Source organism: Scyliorhinus torazame, chromosome 8, assembly GCF_047496885.1.
Source record: "Scyliorhinus torazame isolate Kashiwa2021f chromosome 8, sScyTor2.1, whole genome shotgun sequence".
Lineage (NCBI taxonomy): Eukaryota > Metazoa > Chordata > Chondrichthyes > Carcharhiniformes > Scyliorhinidae > Scyliorhinus > Scyliorhinus torazame.
Window position 1 is genome coordinate 91,590,163 of NC_092714.1, and position 26,405 is coordinate 91,616,567.

Here is a 26,405-nt window from a genome sequence, read left to right on the forward strand (position 1 = left end):
GCAGGGTTAATTGAAATGATGCAGGTGCACCCTGAGTTGGGCCCATATGTGGACAGCACAGCTGTCAACCTTTAGGCTCCCGATTTTCTTACTTTGACTAATTGTCACCACCACATCCTGGACACCAGGCTCCTCCCTCTTCTGCTCCTCATGCCCCTGACCCCAACCTCTGTCCTCCCTTAGATCCCACTTCTTTTCTTCAATTCCTCCCCCATTATTACTGACTCACCCTTGCTGGCTCTAAGCCTTCATGTAAGCTGCCAATCTCCTGCTCCCCTCCCTTGAGCAGCAGGGTTCAACCAGGAAAACTGTTGACCTCAGACATAACTTCATAAATCCAACTGTTGTACACCACCTACAAATCAATGCGAACTTGGTGCTATAAGATTCACATGCACCACTGAATTCATCTTTTTAAAAAATACATATAGAGTACCCAATTCATTTTCTCCAATTAAGGGGCAATTTAGTGTGGCCAATCCACCTATCCTGCATATCATTGAGTTGTGGGCGTGAAACCCACGCAAACACGGGGAGAATGTGCAAACTCCACACAAACAGTGACCCAGAGCCAGGATTGAACCTGGGACCTCGGCACCGTGAGGCAGCAGTGCTAACTACTGCGTCACCGTGCTGCACACTGAATCTATCTTGATGTAGGACATAATAGGTTTTATACTTTTGATTATTCATGGCATGCAAATATATTACAACTCACTACAGGACATCATGAGGCCTGAGACACAACACACACACCACTGACCTAAATACTGCATCACAACCCCCTGTCGGAAAATCAACATTTCAGCTCCCACCAAATTCAATCACCTTGCACACCATGTTTCCTGTTCTTGCCGACTCCATAAAACTTCCCCCTCTGTTTTTCTCTCCATAGGTGTTGCCTGACCTGTGTACTTTCCAGTTATTAATTTCGGTTTCCTAGATACTAACTTTCTATTATTTTCCTGCTGCATTTACAAAGAAACCATGCAGCAATTTCTTTTTTTACCAGTTTTTGTAATATTGTATTATTTCTTAGCTGTGCTTTATACATTTTGACACTAAAATCTACCAAATGCTACTTCATTAATACTATTAGTAAGCAATTTGCTTATGGAAAAGGTTACAATTAGGACATTATATTCTGAGATTATGTTATAAAATTATATTTTGGAATAGTAGTTTAAAATTTAGGATAAATGAAGGGGGATCATGTGAGCTATTCCACAGTTTGCCTGGCAGTCAGCCTGGTGGATTGATTGTTCGATATCAAAGGGAAGATTAGATTGTTTTAATGAGAAGGTGGTGCAGTATATTTATGCTGGGAGACAATGGCAGCAGTCTATGAATTTGCAATGAGTAGACGATGAGTCTCCCAAAGTCCCAGAAAGGTGTTGAAGGTACCTGGTTGTAAACAGTTGTCCATTTACTTTCAAGAAGAAAGGGAGTTGGGATTGAGTGTAGCTAATAAACCTTGTATCTAGCTAGAAATGCTAATGTGTTTCACATTGCCATGGGGTGGAGGGCAGAAGAAACCATTTCTGAGATGAGGTTACAGGCTTCCCAACAAATCAATGAATAACACAGGAAGATGATGGTCAGTGCAGAAAAAAGGCCTACATTTTGGAGCTACCATCGCGAGATGAAAAAAGATAGTCCCTAGTCGAACAGATTCACCCTGCAGCCTGTAGCTTACTAGGAATTCGGGAAGATTTATTCTGGCACGGCCAAGAGGAAAATGAATCAATGGAGTAGGCTTCACTGCTGGAGGTGGATTTAAGAAACTCTCTGAAAACCACGAAAAGCACCTGGAAATGGTCACTCAAAGTTATTATTTGGCAAAGTAGGCATTTAGGAACACTTTGGAAGCTAGGAGCAACAGTGGACTATTTGTTATAAGGACTGTAATTCAGTGAAGAGTGTGATGGGTGATAAGTAGGAAAAGGAAATATTCTTCTATGTAATTTAAAGTGTAAGTTGCTGACAAAAAGAAAACAGTATTTAGTCAATAGTACTTCTAGTCATCAGTTACAGTCAACATTTTAAATGTGAAATCCATGTGTCATTCTTTCAACTATTAACTGAAACTTTGAATCTCTTCTTAAAAGTTAGAGGTCTTTTTGTGGGTCAGAAAACAAATTGAATGCTTGCATCTCAAGGGTAGTGGAATCTGGTAACAGTAAAAATGTGATTTTGGTTAGATGACTGGCAAATTGTTTATTTTAGTTAATTTATTACTGTACTTACCCTTTCTATATTTGAGATGGTAAGTGGAATATGCCTCAGGTCTCTGGAAATGGTGCACCAAAATTCATTTCAGAGTTGTATGAATATAACTAGAATAACATGCCAATAATGTTCTCTCTCATGTCAAATAAGATACCATACTTTTGTTTGCTGATGGAAAATTCCTACATTGAATATGGACAAGTGTCTGGCCAACAAATGACATAGTGGCGAGGGGAAAGCCATAAATCATTGCATTGCATAGTTAATAAATCAGTTTTATTTCAGCTAAAATATGAGCCGGAGTTCCTTGCTTACTAATTAACTGTGTGCAGGTTTCAATATTTGAGACATAAGAGTTTTTTGGATGTAGATTGTACTCAAATTAAATTGAAACTGAAATGAAACATCAGGATTAATGCTTGACCTTGGAGACAGTGCAAAATGGGTACCAGCAGATCAGCAGGAGATTTATACTTCACTTCGTTCGCAATGATGCGCCCATGACTTTGCAACAAAATAAGATCAAAGCATTCATCAATTAAGTTAGAACATAATTTAATAATTTTTCAGCAATATTTCAGCCACAAAATGACATTTTTCAATTTTGAAATCTCCCAAAGGTAGAATATAGTTCATGAATGTCAGTATAGCTTTTTAGTGCATTAATATGAGAACTAAAAGACCAGTTGACATTGCTATTCTTATGGAGTTCAGGTATTGTAGCTATATTTTGGAATAAAGGGTGCGTTTCACAGAAGCTGTGTGTGTGTTTAATAATTCATATATTGTAGTTGTCTGAGTAGAGTGGTCCTGTTTATGTGTACTTGTCTTTACTTTATTTGAATAAATCATCTTTGTTACATGACAATGGGCTGTTTATTTTCACTGGAGTTTCACTTGTCTCCTCAGAACAAAACAAAACTATACACCCCTACAATCCAGTGTTCCAAGTTGAGATACTCTTGTAGATAACAAGAGCGTGCTTCGTGACAGAACATTGGGAGCTCGAGTCTGGGGATCTTTGAGATTGAGAAACAAGTGGGACCAAGTAAGAAGGTGTTATGTCAAGTAAGAAGGGTGTAGAAAATGGCTCTTGATATAGCTCAAATCTATGTGGCCTTGGGCACTGTAGCCGTAGCAAATTTGAAAAGTGCGCTGAAAACCAAATATAGGGAAATGGCAGATAAATTGGAAGTAGTCTTATTAACAGAAGTTAGGAAGGCTGAGATAATTGAAAGCATAGTTACACATTTAAATATACAAGAGGGGTTAGCCAGTCCCAAAATTTTGAGAAAGCAGTAAATTAAATTGGCAAAGATTGAATGACAAAGGGATGTAGAAATTAAGAATTTAAAGATGCAGGAAACAGAACGGGAGAGAGCATTTCAATGGGAATGAGAAAATAAGTGCTTTAAAAGGGTAATGGAGAAAGCCGCATTAGAGGGAAGGGTGAAAATGGAGAGTAGAGAGAGCAAGAGACTTGCAACTTCGCAAACAGGCAGCAGCAACCAAAATGTTAGAGCAGACAGCGGATGAATATTGTTATCGATGGGAAAATTGAATGAGAAAGATGCTGAGACATTCTTTGGTGCTTTTAAGAAAATAGCTAAACAGATGAGATGGCCACAATATTTTTGGACCATACACTTACAGGTTAAATTGTAGGTAGGGCTAGTGAAGTCTATGATTTGTTGTCAGAGGAAAGGACTGGAGACTATTGTTGTGTTCTTTGTTTTATTTTTTTCAGATGGTGAAGGTTGTAGTGCGAACAAAGAACAGCAACCTGTCTTCAACAATCAAAGCCAATTTATTACATTACACTGAATTAGATTTGAATATAGAACATAGAACATTACAGCGCAGTACAGGCCCTTCGGCCCTCGATGTTGCGCCGACCTGTGAAACCACTCTAAAGCCCACCTACACTATTCCCTTATCGTCCATATGTCTATCCAATGACCATTTGAATGCCGTTAGTGTTGGCGAGTCCACTACTGTTGCAGGCAGGGCATTCCACGCCCTTACTACTCTCTGAGTAAAGAACCTACCTCTGACATCTGTCCTATATCTATCTCCCCTCAATTTAAAGCTATGTCCCCTCGTGCTAGACATCACCATCCGAGGAAAAAGGCTCTCACTGTCCACCCTATCCAATCCTCTGATCATCTTGTATGCCTCAATTAAGTCACCTCTTAACCTTCTTCTCTCTAACAAGAACAGTCTCAAGTCCCTCAGCCTTTCCTCACAAGATCTTCCCTCCATACCAGGCAACATTCTGGTAAATCTCCTCTGCACCCTTTCCAATGCTTCCACATCCTTCCTATAATGCGGTGACTAGAATTGCACACAATATTCCAAATGTGGCCGCACCAGATTTTGTACAGCTGCAACATGACCTCATGGCTCCGAAACTCAATCCCTCTACCAATAAAAGCTAACACACCGTACGCCTTCTTAACAACCCTCTCAACCTGGGTGGCAACATTCAGGGATCTATGTACATGGACACCAAGATCTCTCTGCTCATCCACACTGCCAAGAATCTTACCATTAGCCCAGTACTCTGTTTTCCTGTTATTCCTTCCAAAATGAATCACCTCACACTTTTCTGCATTGAACTCCATTAGCCACCTCTCAGCCCAGCGCTGCAGCTTATCTATGTCCCTCTGTAACTTGTAACATCCTTCCGCACTGTCCACAACTCCACCGACGTTAGCGTCATCTGCAAATTTACTCACCCATCCTTCAACGCCCTCCTCCAGGTCATTTATAAAAATGACAAACAGCAGTGGCTCCAAAACAGATCCTTGTGGTACACCACTAGTAACTGGACTCCAGTCTGAACATTTCCCATCAACCACCACCCTTTGTCTTCTTCCAGCTAGCCAATTTCTGATCCAAACTGCTAAATCACCCTGAATCCCATGCCTCCGTATTTTCTGCAGTAGCCTACCATGGGGAACCTATCAAACGCTTTACTGAAATCCATATACACCACATCAACTGCTTTACCCTCATCCACCTGTTTGGTCACCTTCTCAAAGAACTCAATAAGGTTTGTGAGGCACGACCTACCCTTCATAAAACCGTGTTGACTGTCTCTCATCAAATTAGTCCTTTCCAGATGATTACACATCCTATCTCTTATAAACCTTTCCAAGATTTTGCCCACAACAGAAGTAAGGCTCACTGGTCTATTGTTACCGGGGGTGTCTCTACTCCCCTTCTTGAACAAGGGGACATTTGCTATCCTCCAGTCTTCTGGCACTATTCCTGTAGACAAAGATGACTTAAAGATCAAAGCCAAAGGCTCAGCAATCTCCTCACTAGCTTCCCAGAGAATCCTAGGATAAATCTCATCCGGCCCAGGGGACTTATCTATTTTCACACTATCCAGAATTGCTAACACCTCCTCCTTATGAACCTCAAGCCCTTCTAGTCTAGTAGCCTGCATCTCAGTATTCTCCTTGACAACATTGTCTTTTTCCTGTGTGAATACTGACAAAAAATATTCATTTAGCACCTCTCCTATCTCCTCGGACTCCAAGCACAACTTCCCACTACTGTCCTTGACTGGCCCTACTCTTACCCTAGTCATACGTTTATTCCTGACATATCGATAGAAAGCTTTAGGGTTATCCTTGATCCTACCTGCCAAAGATTTCTCATGTCCCCTCCTGGCTCTTCTTAGCTCTCTCTTTAGGTCCTTCCTAGCTAACTTGTAACTCTCGAGCGCCCTAACTGAACCTTCATGTCTCATCTTTACATAAGCCTCCTTCTTCCTCTTGACAAGTGTTTCGACTGCGGTAAACCACGGTTCCCTAGCTTGACCACTTCCTCCCTGCCTGACAGGTACATACTTATCAAGGACACGTGGCTGAAAGAGTGCTGTGGGAAAGAGGGGTTCCTTTTCATGGGACACTGGCATCAGTTTTCGGACAGGGGGGATATACCGTTGGGATGGTCTCCACCTGAACCGATCTGGGACCAGTGTTCTGGCGAAAAGAGTAAATAGGATGGTCAATAGGACTTTAAACTAGAGATTGGGGGGGGGGGAGGGAAAGTCAGGGAGCCAAGAGGTGAAGTAATCAGTGGGAAGCGTAGCTGCTTAGGAATACAAAAAAGCACGAAAAGACAGAACTCGGGAGAGATTACGATAGTCCCCATCCCACAAAATATGACACAGTGTATGGAAAGGCTCAGTAAACTAAGGTCCACCACACTAAGAAAACAAAAAGGGACGGTCAAGAGAGAATTAAAGGTGCTATATTTAAATGCGCGCAGTGTACGGAACAAAGTAGATGAGCTTGTGGCCCAGATTGTCACTGGCAGGTATGATATGGTAGGCATCACAGAGACGTGGTTGCAGGGGGTTCAGGACTGGCATTTAAACATCCAGGGATTCACAACCTATCGAAAAGACAGAGAGATGGGCAGAGGGGGCGGGGTTGCCTTGTTAATTAGGAATGAAATTAAATCAATAGCATTAAACGACATAGGGTCAGATGATGTGGAGTCTGTGTGGGTAGAGTTGAGGAACCACAAAGGCAAAAAAACCATAATGGGAGTTATGAACAGGCCTCCTAACAGTGGTCAGGACTGGGGGCACAAAATGCACCACGAAATAGAAAGTGCATGTCAGAAAGGCAAGGTCACAGTGATCATGGGGGACTTCAATATGCAGGTGGACTGGGTAAATAATGCTGCCAGTGGACCCAAGGAAAGGGAATTCATTGAATGTTTACAGGAGGGCTTTTTGGAACAGCTTGTGTTGGTGCCCACGAGGGGACAGGCATTTCTGGACTTCGTGTTATGCAATGAGCCAGACTTGATTAAAGATCTTTAAGTAAGGGAACACTTAGGAGGCAGTGATCATAATATGGTAGAATTCAATCTCCAATTTGAAAGAAAGAAGGTAGAAGCAGATGTAAAGGTGTTACAGTTACATAAAGGTAACTACAGGGGCATGAGGGAGGAACTGACGAAAATCGACTGGCAGCAGAGCCTAGTGGGAAAGACAGTAGAACAGCAATGGCAGGAGTTTCTGGGAGTAATTGAGGACACAGTACAGAGGTTCAGCCGAAAGAAAAGAAAGGTTATCAGAGGGGGGATTAGGCAGCCGTGGCTGACAAAGGAAGGAAGGGAATGCATCAAAGCAAAAGAGAAAGCCTATAATGTGGCAAAGAGTAGTGGGAAGTCAGAAGATTGGGAAGGCTACAAAAACAAACAGGATAACAAAGAGAGAAATAAGGAAAGAGAGGATCAATTATGAACGTAGGCTAGCCAGTAACATTAGGAATGATAGTAAAAGTTTCTTTAAATACATTAAAAACAAACGGGAGGCAAAAGTTGACATTGGGCCGCTCCAAAATGACGCTGGTAATCTAGTGATGGGAGACAAGGAAATAGCTGAGGAACTAAATAAGTACTTTGCGTCAGTCTTCACAGTAGAAGACATGAGTAATATCACAACAATCCACGAGTGTCAGGGGGCAGATGTGAATATGGTAGCCATCACAAAGGAGAAAGTGCTAGAGAAACTAAGAGGTCGAAAAATTGATAAATCTCAGGACCCAGATGGGCTACATCCTAGAGTTCTAAAGGAGATAGCTGAAGAAATAGTGGAGGCATTAGTTATGATCTTTCAAAAGTCACTGGAGTCAGGGAAAGTCCCAGAGGATTGGAAAATTGCTGTTGTACCCCCCCTGTTCAAGAAGGGAACAAGGAAAAAAGATGGAAAATTCCAGGCCAATTAGCCTAACCTTGGTTGTTGGCAAGATTCTAGAATCCATTGTTAAGGATAAGATTTCTGAATTCTTGGAAGTGCAGGGTCGGATTAGGACAAGTCAGCATGGATTTAGTTAGGGGAGGTCGTGCCTGACAAACCGGTTAGGGTTCTTTGAAGAGATAACAAATAGGTTAGACCAAGGAGAGCCAATGGATGTTATCTATCTTGACTTCCAAAAGGCCTTTGATAAGGTGCCTCACGGGAGACTGCTGAGTAAAATAAGGGCCCATGGTATTCGAGGCAAGGTACTAACATGGATTGACGATTGGCTGTCAGGCAGAAGGCAGAGAGTTGGGATAAAAGGTTCTTTTTCGGAATGGCAACTGGTGACGAGTGGTGTCCTGCAGGGTTCAGTGTTGAGGCCACAGCTGTTCTCTTTATATATTAACAATCTAGATGACAGGACTGGGGGCACTCTGGCTAAGTTTGCCGATGATACAAAGATAGGTGGAGGGGCAGGTAGTATGGAGGAGGTGGGGAGGCTGCAGAAAGATTTAGACAGTTTAGGAGAGTGGTCCAAGAAATGGCTGATGAAATTCAACGTGGGCAAGTGCGAGGTCTTGCACTTTGGAAAAAAGAATAGAGGCATGGACTATTTTCTAAACGGTGACCAAATTCGTTATGCTGAAGTGCAAAGGGACTTGGGAGTCCTAGTCCAGGATTCTCTAAAGGTAAACTTGCAGGTTGAGTCCGTAATTAAGAAAGCAAATGCAATGTTGTCATTCATCTCAAGAGGCTTGGAATATAAAAACAGGGATGTACTTCTGAAGCTATATAAAGCATTAGTTAGGCCCCATTTAGAATACTGTGAGCAATTTTGGGCCCCACACTTCAGGAAGGACATACTGGCACTGGAGCGGGTCCAGCGGAGATTCACATGGATGATCCCAGGAATGGTAGGCCTAACATACGATGAACGTCTGAGGATCCTGGGATTATATTCATTGGAGTTTAGGAGGTTGAGGGGTGATCTAATAGAAACTTACAAGATAATGAATGGCTTAGATAGGGTGGACGTAGGGAAGTTGTTTCCATTAGCAGGGGAGACTAGGACCCGGGGGCACAAACTTAGAATAAAAGGGAGTCACTTTAGAACAGAGGTGAGGAGAAATTTCTTCAGCCAGAGAGTGGTGGGTCAGTGGAATTCATTGCCACAGAGGGCGGTGGAGGCCGGGACGTTGTGTGTCTTTAAGACAGAAGTTGATAAATTCTTGGTTTCTCGAGGAATTAAGGGCTATGGAGAGAGAGCGGGTAAATGGAGTTGAAATCAGCCATGATTGAATGGTGGAGTGGACTCGATGGGCCGAATGGCCTTACTTCCGCTCCTATGTCTAATGTTCTTATGGTCTATGGACACGCAGTAGCTGTTCCTTGAACAAGCTCCACATTTCCATTGTGCCTATCTCCTGCAGGTTTCCTCACCATCCGATGCATCCTAAGTCTTGCCTCATCGCATCATAATTGCCTTTCCCCCAGATATAACTCTTGCCCTGCGGTATATACCTATCCCTTTCCATCACTAAAGTAAACATAATCGAATTGTGGTCACTATCACCAAAGTGCTCACCTATTTCCAAATCTAACACCTGTCCTGGTTCATTACCCAGTACCAAATCCAATATGGCCTCGCCTCTCGTTGGCCTATCTACATACTGTGTCAGGAAACCCTCCTGCACACATTGGACAAAAACAGACCCATCTAAAGTACTCAAACTATAGCGTTTCCAGTCAATATTTGGAAAGTTAAAGTCCCCCATAACGACTACCCTGTTGCTTTCGCTCCTATCCAAAATCATCTTTGCAATCCTTTCCTCTATATCTCTGGAATTTTTCGGAGGCCTATAGGAAACCCCTAACAGGGTGACCTCTCCTTTCCTGTCTCTAACTGCAGCCCATACTACCTCAGTAGACGAGTCCTCATCAAACGTCCTTTCTGCCACCGTAATACTGTCCTTGACTAACAATGCCACCCCTCCCCCTCTTTTACCAACTTCCCTGAGCTTCCTGAAATATCTAAACCCCGGCACCTGCAACAACCATTCCTGTTCCTGCTCTATCCATGTCTCCGAAATGGCCACAACATCGAAGTCCCAGGTACCAACCCATGCCGCAAGTTCACCCACCTTATTCCGGATGCTCCTGGCATTGAAGAAGACACACATTAAACCACCTTCCTGCCTGCCGGTACACTCCTGCAACTTTGAAACCTTACTCATGACCTCACTACTCGCAACCTCCTGTATACTGGAGCTACAATTCGGGTTCCCAAGCCCCTGCTGAACTCGTTTAAACCCTCCCGAAGAGCATTAGCAAATTTCCCCCCAGGATATTGGTACCCCTCTGGTCCAGGTGTAGACCATCCCATTTGTAGATGTCCCACCGACCCCAGAATGAGCCCCAATTTTCCAGAAATCTGAAACCCTCCCTCCTGCACCATCCCTGTAGCCACGTGTTCAACTGCTCTCTCTCCCTATTCCTCATCTCGCTATCACGTGGCACGGGGAACAACCCAGAGATAATAACTCTGTTTGTCCTAGATCTAAGTTTCCACCCTAGCTCCCTGAATTCCTGCCTTACATCCCTATCCCTTTTCCTACCTATGTCGCTGGTACCTATGTAGACCACAACTTGGGTCTGCTCCCCCTCCCCTTAAGGATCCCGAAAACACGATCCGGGACATCACGCACCCTGGCACCTGGGAGGCAACAAACCAACCGCGAGTCTCTCTCATTCCCACAGAATCTCCTATCTATCCCCCTAACTATGGAGTCTCCAATGACTAATGCTCTACTCCTCTCCCCCCTTCCCTTCTGAGCAACAGGGACAGACTCTGTGCCAGAGACCTGTAACCCATGGCTTACCCCGGGTAAGTCCCCCCCCCCCCCCCCCCCCCCCCCCCCGCCCCCCCCCCCCCCCCAACAGTATCCAAAGCGGTATACTTGTTACTAAGGGGAACAACCACAGGGGATCCCTGTACTGACTGCTTCCTCGCAGCCTCTCTCACCGTCACCCATCTATCTTGATTCTTCGGAGTAACTACATCCCTGAAGCTACTATCTATGACTACCTCTGCTTCCCGAATGATCCAAAGTTCATCCAGCTCCAGCTCCAGTTCCCTAACGTGGTTTCTGAGGAGCTGGAGATGGGTGCACTTCCCACAGATGAAATCAGCAAGGACACTGATGGCGTCCCTCACCTCAAACATTCTGCAGGAGGAACATTGCACTACGTTCCCTGCCAACCCCTCTAGATAAAAAAAGAAAAAGAATATATTACGAAGGAATTAGTTCAGTAAAGGTTACACTGCACATCTACACTATTAACTGTACTATTAGTTCAACTGTCTCACAACTATTCTGTTTTGCTCTCTTCCGCTCTCTCCATGTATCTCCATCTATCTTCCCGAAGTCAAGGAGGCATGCGATATTTATATAGTTGCTCGATAGTACCATCTAGTGACGAGTGTAGTAACATTATCTTAACCCTTTATGTGCTTTACAATATCCACATATTGTGACAATTATGAGACAGTAAAGAAAGCTATGTGTGAAGAGCATATGACCTCGTACCAGAGGCGAACAGACAGAAATGTAGAGCTGTAAGAAAACAGGCTGAACAGACTTGAATTCGAAAGAGTTAAACAACGTCATTTTGGTAAATGGACACGAGGTTTGAAAATCAGAGAAACCTATGTCTCCCTTAGCAAGATAATTCTGCTGGAGGAATTTAAAGATTTGTTGTCTGTAATGAGGAGCAGAAAGTTAGAACTGCCACAAACCACAGGGCTTGCGGAAAACTATGAGCTGGCTCATAAACCGAAGCCCTTCTTTAGACTCGATTTTAAAGCGAAGAAAGTGAGAAATTAGGAAGGTGCAAGGGGGGACAGGTCAGCCAGAGAGGAAGTGGTCAGAAACTCTGAGGAGGTTTCACTTCAAAATACAAGAGAATCTATTGGAGGGGTGAGCGTTAAGAAAAAGGTCAGATGTTTTCACTGTAAGGAACTCTACCACACAAAATCAATGTGCCACAAATTAAACGGTTGGACTGTTGGTGTTACAAATCTTGAAGCGGGAAATATGAAACCCGAGGCCCATTGCGGGTGTGATCAGTATTTTACAAATCTGCAGACAGCTAGTCTCATTCAAATATGGATTCCCCTGATCTAGCCGAGGCACTGGGATTTAACCGTTTTGCCTCAGAGACCTCCAGTGAGCGCCGTTCAGTGCTGGTCCCCACAAATAGGAACCAGATGGAACAGCACTTCTGGGGGCCTCTCAGGGGATCATAGGCCGCCAGGTGCTTGTCCTCTGGGCAGGGTGGCACCATGGCACTATTGGTGCCACCTGGGCATCTTGGTACTGTCAGCCAGGCACTGTTAGTGCCACCTGTGTGCCAATCTGGACTGCCAGCTAACGGGGCGCTGGCAGTGCCAAGTTGCCAGGTTCACATTTTTCCCATGGCGGAGATCGGGCCTAGGGGTGCCTTGCGCGTGTGGCGTGTGAGGGGCCCAAGGATCACATTCTAGGCATGTTGGGGCTTTGGGAAAGTTTGTGGGTTGCGTCGGGGGGGGGGTCGAGAGATTGGGACACCAACCTCTTCCCGTACGTGGAGTTCTGGTGAGCGGAGCTCTTCAGTGCAGGAAGCAGGACTAAGCGCAGCCTCGGCGTGACATTCCTCGCTGAGATTCCAAATTGAAACAGCATCCCGATAGATAGAAAGGTGTTTCTCGACAATGCGAGGACTGGGAAACACCTGGCTACATGCTCTCATTACGGGACTCTGTTCCAATTTGGTTACATCACGTTCTTTATGTGCACTGGAAGAGTATTTCTATGTGGACAGGACTGAAGTAGAAAATATATTAAAATCTGACACCCCAGTCAGTCCCTAATGTTGTGGAAAAATTATGTTTGTTATCCAGAATGAACAGTGAAGGAAAAGGTGTTCAGAAGCATTCCTTTAGTAAAAGTAAGCCTAGAGTAGCTTGAAAACAGGGAAAATAGTGGTAGGTGTGGTAGAAACCTTGCCCAATGCATTCAGTTTATTCTAGGAAACAATATCGCAGAATCCCAAATGGGATTGGTGCCTCCAGTAGTCGAACATCCCATAGAGAATCCTACTATCGAGAATCCTACCACAGAGAAATTACAAACAGACCCCCCCCCCGGAATGTTTCCATATATATGGGGATTATCAGAGGCTCATAAGCAAAGACAAAAGAGTGTGTGTGTGTGTTTTTGTGTGTGTGTGTGGGGGGGGGGGGGAGCCCAGGGTGAGGCATGTGAGGTCAGGTTATCTGGATACTATCTTTTGCAAGCTAAATGACAATGAAACAGACAGAGAGAACAAGGCAAATGTAATCAATTCAAAGAGATTGACTGAATTGCAACAGAGTGAATTGAAAGTACACCATTAAAAGATAGCCCAACAGAGTGTAAAAGCCTGGGCTGATAAGAAGGCCCAGCCCCACAGTTTTTCAATCAGAGAGAGAGCGCTCTTGCTAACGGTGTAAAGCAAACACCTGAAACATAGATTCAATGGATCGTGTTACATTGAAAGATAATTGAGCGATGAAAACTATCTGGTATGCACCCCAGATAGACGCAGACCACAGAGTGTCAGGTGAAAATGTTGAAAAGATATTTTGATTCGAGGAGATGAGAACGAGCAGGAAGTCATTTTAGCCACAAAGCACGGGAAAGATGAGGGGTCAGATTCTGACAGTGACTTCCCTATCATTCATTTGGCTAATGAGGAAGTACTGGACCATTCAAACCCATGGATAAATTATCTTCCAGATAAGAGCCAGAATGAACTGACAAAATTGCTGCCATCGTATAAATGTATCTGCAGGAATAAACTAGGTAGAACAGGGTTAAAGCAATGCATGCCATAGATTTGGGGACAGTACGAAGTCTTACAACACCAGGTTAAAGTCCAACAGGTTTGTTTCGATGTCACTAGCTTTCGGAGCGCTGCTCCTTCCTCAGGTGAATGAAGAGGTCTGTTCCAGAAACACAAATATGGACAAATTCAAAGATGCCAAACAATGCTAGGAATGCGAGCATTAGCAGGTGATTAAATCTTTACAGATCCAGAGATGGGGTAACCCCAGGTTAAAGAGGTGTGAATTGTCTCAAGCCAGGACAGTTGGTAGGATTTCGCAGGCCAGATGGTGGGGGATGAATGTAATGTGACATGAATCCCAGGTCCCGGTTGAGGCCGCACTCATGTGTGCGGAACTTGGCTATAAGTTTCTGCTCGGCGATTCTGCGTTGTCGCGGGTCCTGAAGGCCGCCTTGGAGAACGCTTACCCGGAGATCAGAGGCTGAATGCTCTTGACTGCTGAAGTGTTCAACGACTGGAAGGGAACATTCCTGCCTGGTGATTGTTGCGCGATGTCCGTTCATTCGTTGTCGCAGCGTCTGCATGGTCTCGCCAATGTACCACGCTTTGGGACATCCTTTCCTGCAGCGTATGAGGTAGACAACGTTGGCCGAGTCGCACGAGTATGTACCGCGTACCTGGTGGGTGGTGTTCTCACTTGTAATAGTGGTATCCATGTCGATGATCTGGCACGTCTTGCAGAGATTGCCATGACAGGGTTGTGTGGTGTCGTGGTCACTGTTCTGAAGACTGGGTAATTTGCTGCACACAATGGTTCGTTTGAGGTTGTGCGGTTGTTTGAAGGCAAGTAGTGGGGGTGTGGGGATGACCTTGGCAAGATGTTCATCATCATCAATGACGTGTTGAAGGCTGTGAAGAAGATGACGTAGTTTCTCCGCTCCGGGGAAGTACTGGACGACGAAGGGTATTCTGTCGGTTGTGTCCCATGTTTGTCTTCTGAGGAGGTCGGTCCGGTTTTTCGCTGTGGCGCGTTGGAACTGTCGATCGATGAGTCGAGTGCCATATCCCGTTCGTACGAGGGCATCTTTCAACGTCTGTAGATGTCTGTTACGCTCCTCCTCGTCTGAGCAGATCCTGTGTATACAGAGCGCTTGTCCATAGGGGATGGCTTCTTTAATGTGTTTAGGGTGGAAGCTGGAGAAGTGGAGCATCATGAGGTTATCCGTGGGTTTGCGGTAAAGCGAAGTGCTGAGGTGACCGTCCTTGATGGAGACGAGTGTGTCCAAGAATGCAACTGATTTTGGAGAGTAGAAACTTATAGCCAAGTTCCGCACACATGAGTGCGGCCTCAACCGGGACCTGGGATTCATGTCACATTACATTCATCCCCCACCATCTGGCCTGCAAAATCCTACCAACTGTCCTGGCTTGAGACAATTCACACCTCTTTAACCTGGGGTTACCCCATCTCTGGATCTGTAAAGATTTAATCACCTGCTAATGCTCGCATTCCTAGCATTGTTTGGCATCTTTGAATTTGTCTATATATGTGTTTCTGGAACAGACCTCTTCATTCACCTGAGGAAGGAGCAGCGCTCCGAAAGCTAGTGACATCGAAACAAACCTGTTGGACTTTAACCTGGTGTTGTAAGACTTCGTACTGTGCTCACCCCAGTCCAACGCCGGCATCTCCACATCATAGATTTGGGGGACAACGTTCCAATCAAACAACATCCACATAGGTTAAATACTGCTAAATTAGTGCAGATTCAGAAGGAAATTGACTGTATGCTCAGGACTGATCTGACTAAATTGAGTTCTAGTATTGGAGCTCCCCATGGTGCCCGAATCAGATGGAACCCAAAGAATGTGCGTGAACTACAGGTGGGTGAATACCATAGCCACGAGATATTCATTCCCTATTCCATGTTTGGAAGACTGCGTCAAAAGCATTGGGCGGCAGCAAAGCTTCACTAACATAGACTCACTCAATGACTATTGGTCAGTACCTCTGACTGAGGACAAAGGAGATCACATTTGTGTGATGCCCCAAGGACTTTATCAATCCAAAGTTAAAGCGTTTGTGGGGACGAACACCTGCAACAGATTGATTCACAAACAGTGATTTGAGGATGGAGTCACTGTGCACTCTACAGTAATAACCTAGTGGTGTCCAGCGAGAAGTGGGAAAACATATGTAGAACAGAATTTAAATCTGGTACCTGTTATTGCGATATTTTCTTTGCGTTAGCAAGGTAACACAATCCCAACAGTTTGTTTAAACTGTACTTTGTTCTATATGAACAAGTTCTTTCTAATGAAGTATGTAGATTGCTTATAGAATCCAATACTGCAACTTTCAAACAATGTCAGTATCTTAATTAATCACAGCAATTGCACAACATTGTAAAAAAGATAATTAAGATATGTAATTTCTGGACAAACTATATAATTAACTTTAATCTGGGTGACAAGCAATCCTGATAGTTGTTTGGTAATATGTAAATCAGCAGAAAATACAAATTAATATGTGCCAACCAATTTGCCAACACAAATAAGTAATAAAACTCGCCAAGCAAACATTTTTCACCTTGACTTTATTGGTCCAAGTTTTGGAATGTCAGTCACCGACTAGTTATAAATATCAGTTTGTGCAATGGTAAAACCCGCCCGCGTGTAATGTTGTTTGTGAACATTTTCAAATGCTTACACATAGCTGTCTTTCAGCAAACTCTTTCCCTTTACATGACGTGCTGCGGGAAACATGAAAGCTTTGGCTATCTACGCCAAGCTTAATGGAAAAAGGTGGCTATCTGAGGCCTTCCTAGTATAGTATAAGAGCTGTATGTTTGCATAAAATGAATAATGTAAATATAAGCAGTAATATCAAGTGTAGTGGAGCACTTCAGAGAGTATCATATACCTTATTGAAAAAAACTGATCTGTTTTGCACCATATGCACTGTCAACATTGAACTGTTGTTCAGAAAACAAATTTAGTTTTAAGGAACTTATATTTGTATTGGTAAACATTAGAAATAAGGTATACCTTTAATTTAATGTTTCTGTGTCTGGAAGGGTAAAACCTGTAGTTAGATTCAGGATGGACAAAGGTATTTGTATGTGCGGCATTTGGTTAAGTTCCAACAGTGGTTCTATTGTGGTTATTCACAGGAGGCCATTCAGCCCATCGAGTCTGCACTGGCCCTTGGAAAGAGCACCCGACACAAGCCCACACCTCCACCCTATCTCCGTAACCCAATAACCCCACCCAACCTTTTTGGACATTAAGCGTAATTTAGCATGGCCATTCCACCTAACCTGCACATCTTTGTCAGAGGAAACCCACGCAGGCACGGGGAGAATGTGCAGACTCTGCAGAGACAGTGACCCAAAGCGTGAATCGAACCTGGAGCTTTGAAGCAATAGTGCTAACCAATGTGCTACCGTGCTGACCCTAAGAGAGGTGTACAGCATGAAGAATAAATAAAAGGCATAATAAACAGGGAGGGGTTGCTGAACAAGTGGGGCTAGAAGAAAAACAATACCATGGACTAATGATCAAGAAAACAGGTGCAGAAACCTGGGGCGTCATTCTCCGACCCCCCGCCGGGTCGGAGAATGGCCGTTGGCCGCCGTGAATCCCGCCCCCGCCCCCGCCGAAGTCTCCGGTACCGGAGATTGGGCGGGGGCGGGAATCGGGCCGCGCCGGTTGGCGGGACCCCCCGCTGGATTCTCCGGCCCGGGTGGGCCAAAGTCCCGCCCAGAAATTGCCTGTCCCGCCGGCGTAAATCAGAGCTGGTACTTACCGGCGGGACCAGGCGGCGTGGGCGGGCTCCGGGGTCCTGGGGGGGGGGGCGCGGGGCGATCTGACCCCGGGGGTGCCCCCACGGTGGCCTGGCCCGCGATCGGGGCCCACCGATCCGCGGGCGGGCCTGTGCCGTGGGGGCACTCTTTCACTTCCCCCTCCGCCACGATCTCCACCATGGCGGAGGAGGAAGTGACTCTCTCCACTGCGCATGCGCGGGAAACTGTCGGCGGCCGCTGACGCTCCCGCGCATGCGCCGCATTTCCGCGCCAGCTGGCGGGGCACCAAACGCCATTTCCGCCAGCTGGTGGGGCAACAAACGCCATTTCCGCCAGCTGGCAGGGCTGAAATCCCTCCTGCGCCGGCCTAGCCCCCCAACGTTGGGGCTCGGCCCCCAAAGATGCGGAGCATTCCGCACCTTTGGGCCGGTGCGATGCCCGTCTGATTGGCGCCGTTTTTGGCGCCAGTCGGCGGACATCGCGCCGTTGGGGGAGAATTTCGCCCCTGAAGAGCAACTAGTTAAGGAAACTAGAGAACAAAAAGAAGTGTACAAGAAGTCTGGAGTTAAATAAACAGAGACCAAGGTATTGTTCAGAAGAATTCAAGGAATAGACAAAGAGTTCTGGGACAATTTCAGTAACCTCATTTAAAGTGGGACAGCAGCCTTCAAATGTAAAACAAACATTTGATGCAATTTTAATACAGTCTGGGAATCAAGAGTTAAAGCAGTTTGCACAGCAGTCAGGCCAAAGAAATCCTGAAGGTTTTGGTGTGAAATCCGTGACTAGATTCACTGTTAAAAATGAAGTGGAGAGGCAGCACGGTGGCGCAGTGGATAGCACTGCTTCCTCACAGCGCCGAGGTCCTAGGTTTGATCCCGGCTCTGGGTCACTGTCCGTGTGGAGTTTGCACATTCTCCCCGTGTTTGCATGGGTTTCGCCCCCACAACCCAAAGGTGTGCAGGGTAGGTGGATTGGCCATGCTAAATTGACCCTTAATTGGAAAACATTAATTGGGTATTCTAAATTTAAAAAAAAGAAAAAAAATGAAGTGGAAGTTTTGTTTAAAAGTGTCATTTGTAAAATATAGTATGGATTTGGGAATGTAAAACACTAAACGGAGGTATACTTCTGAGAGAAGATTTTGAAATGTGTTTGAAACTCTCATCTGGGGGGATTTGGAAGAGAAATCCACAGACACTATCTTGGGTTCAGAGTGCATTTGATCACAGTCATATTGTGTGCTTAAAAGAGACATTGTGTTAATAAGACCATTGTAGATTGAGATGTACTTTGTAATCCATGGAACTCTAAAAGCTGTGTATAATTGTTAAGCTAAGGGAGGAGTAAAGGAGTATTGTATTATAATCCAATATTTTCATGTTTAATAAATGTTTTTTCTTGTTGTTCAAACTAATTAGTGGTCCGTGATTCTGCTTCTCCACATTTTATTTTAGAAATGGTAAAAGTTACAGTCTTTTGAGGCAGGGTTCCATTCTTGGATCCTCCCATCCAGTTATAACACCCAAGTGGGATCATAACACTATTATGAAATGTACCTTTATAAATATTATAAATAAAGTATATTTTTGGGACAAAACCTCTGCCAGTTCAGATTTGCTTTCCAAAAATAAAACGCTTTTAAAAGAACAAAATTATGCTTGTAGTCTTTCTCTAGTGTCACCCAATCAGCGCTTGTGCTGTGATGTTCCTGTCTTGCATGACAAAAGAGTCCAATAATGATGCCATTGCAATTCTGATGTTAATAATTTATATAATTTACTTATATTTTTGCACCCTCCTCACTATCGGCCTATTAATAACTTTCAGAAATATTATATTGTGAGAATATAGCCAAATGATTTGTTGGAAACTCCACCAACAGAGGGTGCTATGGCATAGAACAAATGCAGCTGAATATTGTTTGTAGATCTGATTGATTTTTTGCATTTTCTGCTTTGAAAGCAGGAGGGAAGGTTTTATGGAGGAATTACTCTGCCACCATTTTGTCTGCAATTTTGTTTGTTGCAAACTTTGTGCTTCTTTATACAAAACCTGTTCACCTCTACTTCCCTACTCCTTAACTCATTTGGTTTGGCTTTAAACAGAATTATCTAAAATAAATCCATCTTTTATCTTCTGATTATGTGCTCCCATCTCTCTCCTTTTATTTGCTCGCTATTCTGTCCACTAGCCTTGCTCTTGAATGTACTGACTACCTGTTATGCCTTACGGTTCCTAGAGTTCAAAATAATCACACAATTTAACATTGGTACAGGAGCTGACATCGGATGCAGTTCTCAGAGCTTGCCATATGCTGCAGACTTAGGTACATTGAGTGAAAGATTAAATAGGGTAGCTACAATGTGGAGTTGAGGCCACAATCTGGTCAACCATGAACTTATTGAATGGCAGAGCAGGTTTATGGGGCTACATCGCCCATCCATGCTCTGACTTTGTATGTCTGTTTGTACTGACTGCAGTGCAGTACTCAGTGATGTGATTTCTGCAAATACATAAATGTATGCATGTAACAATAAAGTTACCAACTCTATTCAAAAATATGATAACATAACACTACTTGCTAGAATGCAGCTACAGGGTTAATGGTTGTACCACAGTACATTTCCCACTAAGTTACAATCCATTAAACTTGATCCAGTCTTGCAAATTAGACATCAGCATTTCAATAGGGTTGCTGGGTAAATGACTAGAAGCAAGAACCTTGACTGATTTTCATCCTCTTCAACCCAGGAGCATGAGTTCAAATGAATTACATGATCACATTTTGAATGAGATTGACAGTGGCAGTGCACAGTAGCGATCAAATCTGTGACTCTCTCATCTGTATGGATGAGACAGTTACTGCATAAAAACACTAAATTACAGAGAGCTGTTCCTTCCCTGTTTATGCTCTGTTTGGTCACACCTTTTTCTGTTCCAAATGTCACTAATCATCCCAGTATGTAAACATGACTACATTAACAATGTGTTGAATCCACATAGAGCTGACTGGTTTGCATCTATGTGGAGAGATAAATAAACTGAAATTTATCAGTTCAGGAGCTGAAACCCAGTTCACCCTTGATCGTAATCGCTCCAATCACTGGTGACCAGGTTTTCAACTGCTTTGGTCCTAACTTCTGGAATTGTTTCCTAAACTCTCCAGCTTGCTACCCCTCTCTGCTCCTTTAAGATACTCCTTAAAATCTATCTCTTGAACGAAGCATTTGGTCATTTGAACTCATACCTCCTTCTGTGGCATGTTGTTAAAAATGTTTTTATTGATATTTTTTCTTTCTTTATGGGATGTAGGCGTTGATGGCTGGCCCAGCATTTGTTGCCCATTCTTGAGGGCATTTTATGAGGCAACCACATTGTTGTGGGTCTGGAGTCACATATAGGCCAGGCCAGGTAAAGATGACAGATTTCCTTTCACATTAGTGAACCAGATGGGTTTTTACAACAATGGCTTCATGGTCATCAATAGGCTTTTAATACAACATTTTTATTGAATTCAAATTCTACCATCTGCCCTGGTGGGATTCAAACCCATGTCCCCAGAGCATTACCCTGGATCTCTGGATTACTAATCCAGTGAAAATACCACTACCCCACTGCCTCCCCTTAATGCTCTTGTCAAATGTCTCGGATAGTTTTGCTACCATAGACGCGCTATATAAATGCAATTTGCTGGTGCTTGTACGTTCCCAGGATGTTTCAGTTTTCTTGCCACATACGTTCATAGAATCAATAAATCATAGAAACAGGACTTTTTGTCTAAGCAAATGCTTTTTCCCCACACAAGCCTCCTTCAACATTAATTAACTATTCCCAACCTGCCCATATATCCGTATATTCCCTCCTTCCTCACTTGTGCAGGAAATCGCTCTTTAGCTGAGTTAATGATATCTGTTTTAACCATTCAATTTGGCTGTGAATCCCTGTCCTCATTGCCAAAATTCATCCCTTGCTCCCTATTTGATCTCTCTTATATGCATGCCACCTTATTCTGGACTCATGCACAAGTGGAAATAATTTGTCCACATTGGTACTGTCAAACCATCTTACTGTGATAAAGCATGGCTAATGGAATTTTTTTTCTCTTTAACTGCATATATTTTTTGTCCAATAGCAATTCATCAAATCAATTTCATGAACAATCAGATACATTTCAAAAGTGAAGTAAAATCTATGTTGAATTTTTCTGTTTGTCTGTGTGCGAGAAGACAGCTTTCTAATTGCACACCTGCTGTGTTCTGTAAACATTTAAAAGGGAGGAGAAAAAGCAAGTATTGCGCATGAGTGCATATTTTGTTTTATTCAAAATAAAAATTTTAAAACAGCTACATTTTGAAGCCAACTACTTATTAGAAATTATAGAGAGGGAAAAAGGGGAGGTGGAGCATGGGGAGGTGGAGCAGCTGTAATTATTAGGGACAATATAATGGCAGGAGGAAAAAGGAACACAGCTTTGAGCAAAACAAAAATAGAACCAATATGGATTGGGATTAAAGATAATAAAGGATCAATCACACAAATTGATTGATTGATGGTTTAGTCGGCAGGCCATCTAATAGTGGGAGGGCGGTGGAGGAAGAAATATGCAGATAAATTTGGGGATTGAATTAAAACATAATTATAATGGGCAACAATTATAATACAACAATTCTGATATTAATTGGACAAAAGAGATAGGTAAAGTGGATAAGGGAATCGAGTTCCTGTAATGTTTACAGGCCTCCTTTCTAATGCAATATCTTAAAAAAAAGAGAAGATTTACTAATGGACAGTGAAATGGAAAAAGAATCAGAGAAGATTAAAAAAAAATAGGGGAACACCTAAGCAATAATTACCATAATATAATGCACTTCATGATAGAAAAGTTCATAAATATGATTGAAACCAGGTCAATAATTTGTTTAAAAAAAAGCTTATTTTGAAAAGTTGAAAATAGAACTGAGAAATAAACTAGTTGCCAAACAATGATGTGAAACAACAGTGGGAATCATGAAAAACAATGATCCACAGAGTGCAGGAAAAACGTGCTTCACTAAAAGGAAAGAACAAACAAAACAGAAGTGAGACATTATGGATGAAAATAGAGAGGAAACTATTGCGCATTTGGAAAGGTGCATACATTAAGTACATAGACAACAGAGATAAGAGAGAACGCAAAGAGTTCAGGGAGAAGTCACAAAAATGTTGAAGAGAAATTATGAAGTTAACGTATCAGGGAACATAACTCAAAACAGCAAAATATTTTCCAGGCTCGTCAATAAAAACGGAAAGCTGTGATGGGAATACAATAAATAAGGAATAGATGGGGAGATGGTGGCACTGTTCATGCACTTGCAATCCAGAGGCCCAGTCTAATACTCTGAGAACATGGATTTAAATTCCACCAGAGCAGTGGAATATGAATTCAACTCATAAGTCTGGGCATTGCTGAAAAAAGAGTCCTGTCAAAGCTTTTCATCTTTCACTCACCAGGACACCTCACACGAATACCAGTATAAGGGAAAAACAATTTATTCTGTACCTTTTTCATTGAAGATTCATTGAAAGTGTTTCATTGGAGCTTCCTGAATCTTCCCCAAATTCCTTTAAATCTGCACAAACTTGATCTCTTCACTCAGAACACAGACTCCTATTTGCATTCTGTGTGATGACCAATAGAGTTAGTTTTTACTCTGCTTCAAGTGCAGGACTGGCTGCCTCTCTGTTGCTCAGATGGCTGCAGGCTGACCTTTGTCTGAGAGTTTCAGTGATATTTTAAAAAACCCACAACCCAATGCTACGATGGTTTTCAACTGATTATTCCCTTCCCAAAATTCAGTTCCGTGGCAATGTGAATCACAGGGGCATTGCATCCAGGTAAAAATACTAAATAGTGATCCTCCAGACTGCCAACTCCATTTGATCTTGAAAATAAAGAGACAGATTAAAGTATAACCGTTAATAAAGTCAGATATTCCTCCCTTTCAGACTTGGAGACTAGCAATCTACCCACAGGCTAATACAACTAATGTTCATTGTCTACAGGTGTGAACATCTTGCACCTACTTCCCGGTGTCAAACTGGGGCCTGTTGGACCCATAGCAACCCAAGCCTCCAAGGTTGTTGTTGTGCAGAATCTGTAGCAAGTGACATGAACCCCTCAATTCCTTCAGTGTACCGTAAGTTAAAGAGATGGCCCCAAAACATAACAATTTTATAAACTTCATATTCACAACAACAACTTTCTCTTATCATGGCAATCATTTGTTTGCCATGTCGTCTGACCAACAAAAATGCAAACGTAATGCTATTCTTTATAACTTGAAAAGCAGTGGTTTCACACAATAGTGTTTTTTCATTATTTTGTAGTCGAATCCATTCTCTCTAAACAATTGCAGGCCATGCAACATCGGAAATATCAGCAGATTTTAACTTCTCTGCCAAAACAAGGCTTTTTTTTTCAAATGTCACCAAGATTAATGGCAGGTAATTGCTGACTCGATGCAGAAAAAAGTTCTCATTTGGGGGCTGACTTGTAAACTACTGCAACCTTGTCATCTGGCTGTCAGGATCATGTTCACAAATTATAATATCTTTATAAAGCCATTTCTCTGAAGGTAATTACAAACTGAACAAACCCACTTGTCAACACAATTTGCTGGTTACCAAAGCGCAGATTTCTATTTACAAAGCTGCAACATTTTCAATTAATTTAGACCTTTTTTAAACTCATGCAATGCTGTTTGAATGCGTAAACCAAACGATAAGACAATTTTTGATGCGCCTCCAGTAAAAGAAGTTAAAACAATTCCGACCATGCGTTTTGTGTATACGGGAAAAATGAGTCTATTTGAATGTTATCTGGCCATTTACTTGTTCAGTGGTTGGGTTCTGGTGCTGCAGAACCACAGTCATGACTTACATGTTTAGGTTACTGACGAGAGTAAAGGAGGCATCATTAATTGTAGGGATCAGTACCAATTTTACTTTCCCACTTATCACTTTCCCACTCATCACTTCAGGACATGGATATAGTCAGCAAGTGCATTCTATTTGAAACCATTTTCATAAAGTAATTATGGCCCATCCCAGTTCCTCATCCACAATGACCAAAAACCTCCCCACAATAAAAATTTAATCGATTCTTGAAACATTTCAATATTTTCACATTCAGTACTCAATGCAGAAATCCATATGATGTGGTGACCTGCATAATATGTCAGTCCTAAATTTGCGTTCTACTAATTTAAACCCATTTCTCTTGGACTTCTCTTTCAATTTCATTGAATGCAGCACTCTATAAAACCTAGTTATTTTTTATACTTCAGATCACATCTTACATCATTCCTTTCAAAGTCGAAAGGTTCAGATTTCTTTCTCCAAAGGTCAGAATTCTAAAACCAGGGATCAGTCTTGTGGTTGTTCTGTGCACTGTACCCAACTTTCACATTTTAAATATTCAATCTTGTGATGTGGGCGACACTTGCAATGCCAAAAATTATTGCCCACTCACGACTGTGCTCGACAATGGGTTTTCTTCACCCATTGTAATCTACGTGTTGAACCTTCTCCTGTAGTAATTAGATGGGGAGTCCTATTGATGACAAAATGGCAGCATGGTGGCACAGTCATTATAATCATAGAATCCCTACAGTGCAGAAGGAGACTATTCAGCCCATCGGAAAAAACCCTCTGAAAAAGAACTCTAACCGGGCCCAAACACCCGCCCATCCCCGCAATCCCACCTAACATTTGGACACTAAGGGGCAATTTTGCATGGCTAATCCACCCAACCTGCACATCTTTAGACTGTGGAAGGAAACAGGAGCACCCGAGGAAACCTACACAGACACGGGTGTAATGATACGTGTATTGACTGGGATGTAAAGAGTTAACAAGTTAATGATAATGCTTCTTACCACTCAAGGGAACCACAGAACAGTCATATATATCATGTGACTTTGGGGATTCTGGGATTAGATGATTAGGAGTTAAGAGTTAGGAGAGAGCTGGAAGAGGATCAGGCATAGAGAACAGTTAGAGATAGAGCAAGTTAGAGATAGCATAGTTTTATACAATAACCTTCTACTTTAGGAATGTGAATGAATCTTAGTTAGTAGTGTAATAAATTTATAGTTTTGTTCTTTAACAAAGCTTTGTGTACTTCATTCAACAGTACGCAACCGAGCAATCCAGGTAAAGCAGAATAGAGAACATAAAAACGGGGAGACGTGTAAACTTCACACTGGCATGTGAGAGTACCTTTAAGAAATGGGTGTTTATCAAATAACTGCAGTGATGTCAGAGTGTGGGTGCAGCTGGGCTGTCTGTCTGCTTTTACATTCATTTTTGAGCTGGTAGCTACAGTGTGTGTTTAGTTTAGTTTTCAGAGTTGGAGCTGCATCCAGCCAAATAAGGTGTAATTTTGATCGATCTCTGCAAGAAAAGAATGTCTTCAGATCACTTGCTAATTTAAAAGTGATAATTGCTGTCAGTAGAGAATTTAAAACTGCTGTCTTTGTTAAAGACGGCATTTGTCTTATGGATGTTGCTAGGAAAGATTAAGGGTTACTGATAGAATACTGTATTCTTTGGGGGAAATATTTGAGTTGATAATTGCTCAGATGTTTACTGTGTGTTTATAAAATGTTACCTGGATTCATAGAATGAACATTGTTTTAAAAAAAAAGTATTTTAGATCTCTGTTGCATCACACCTGTGAAGTGGGCCCTTGT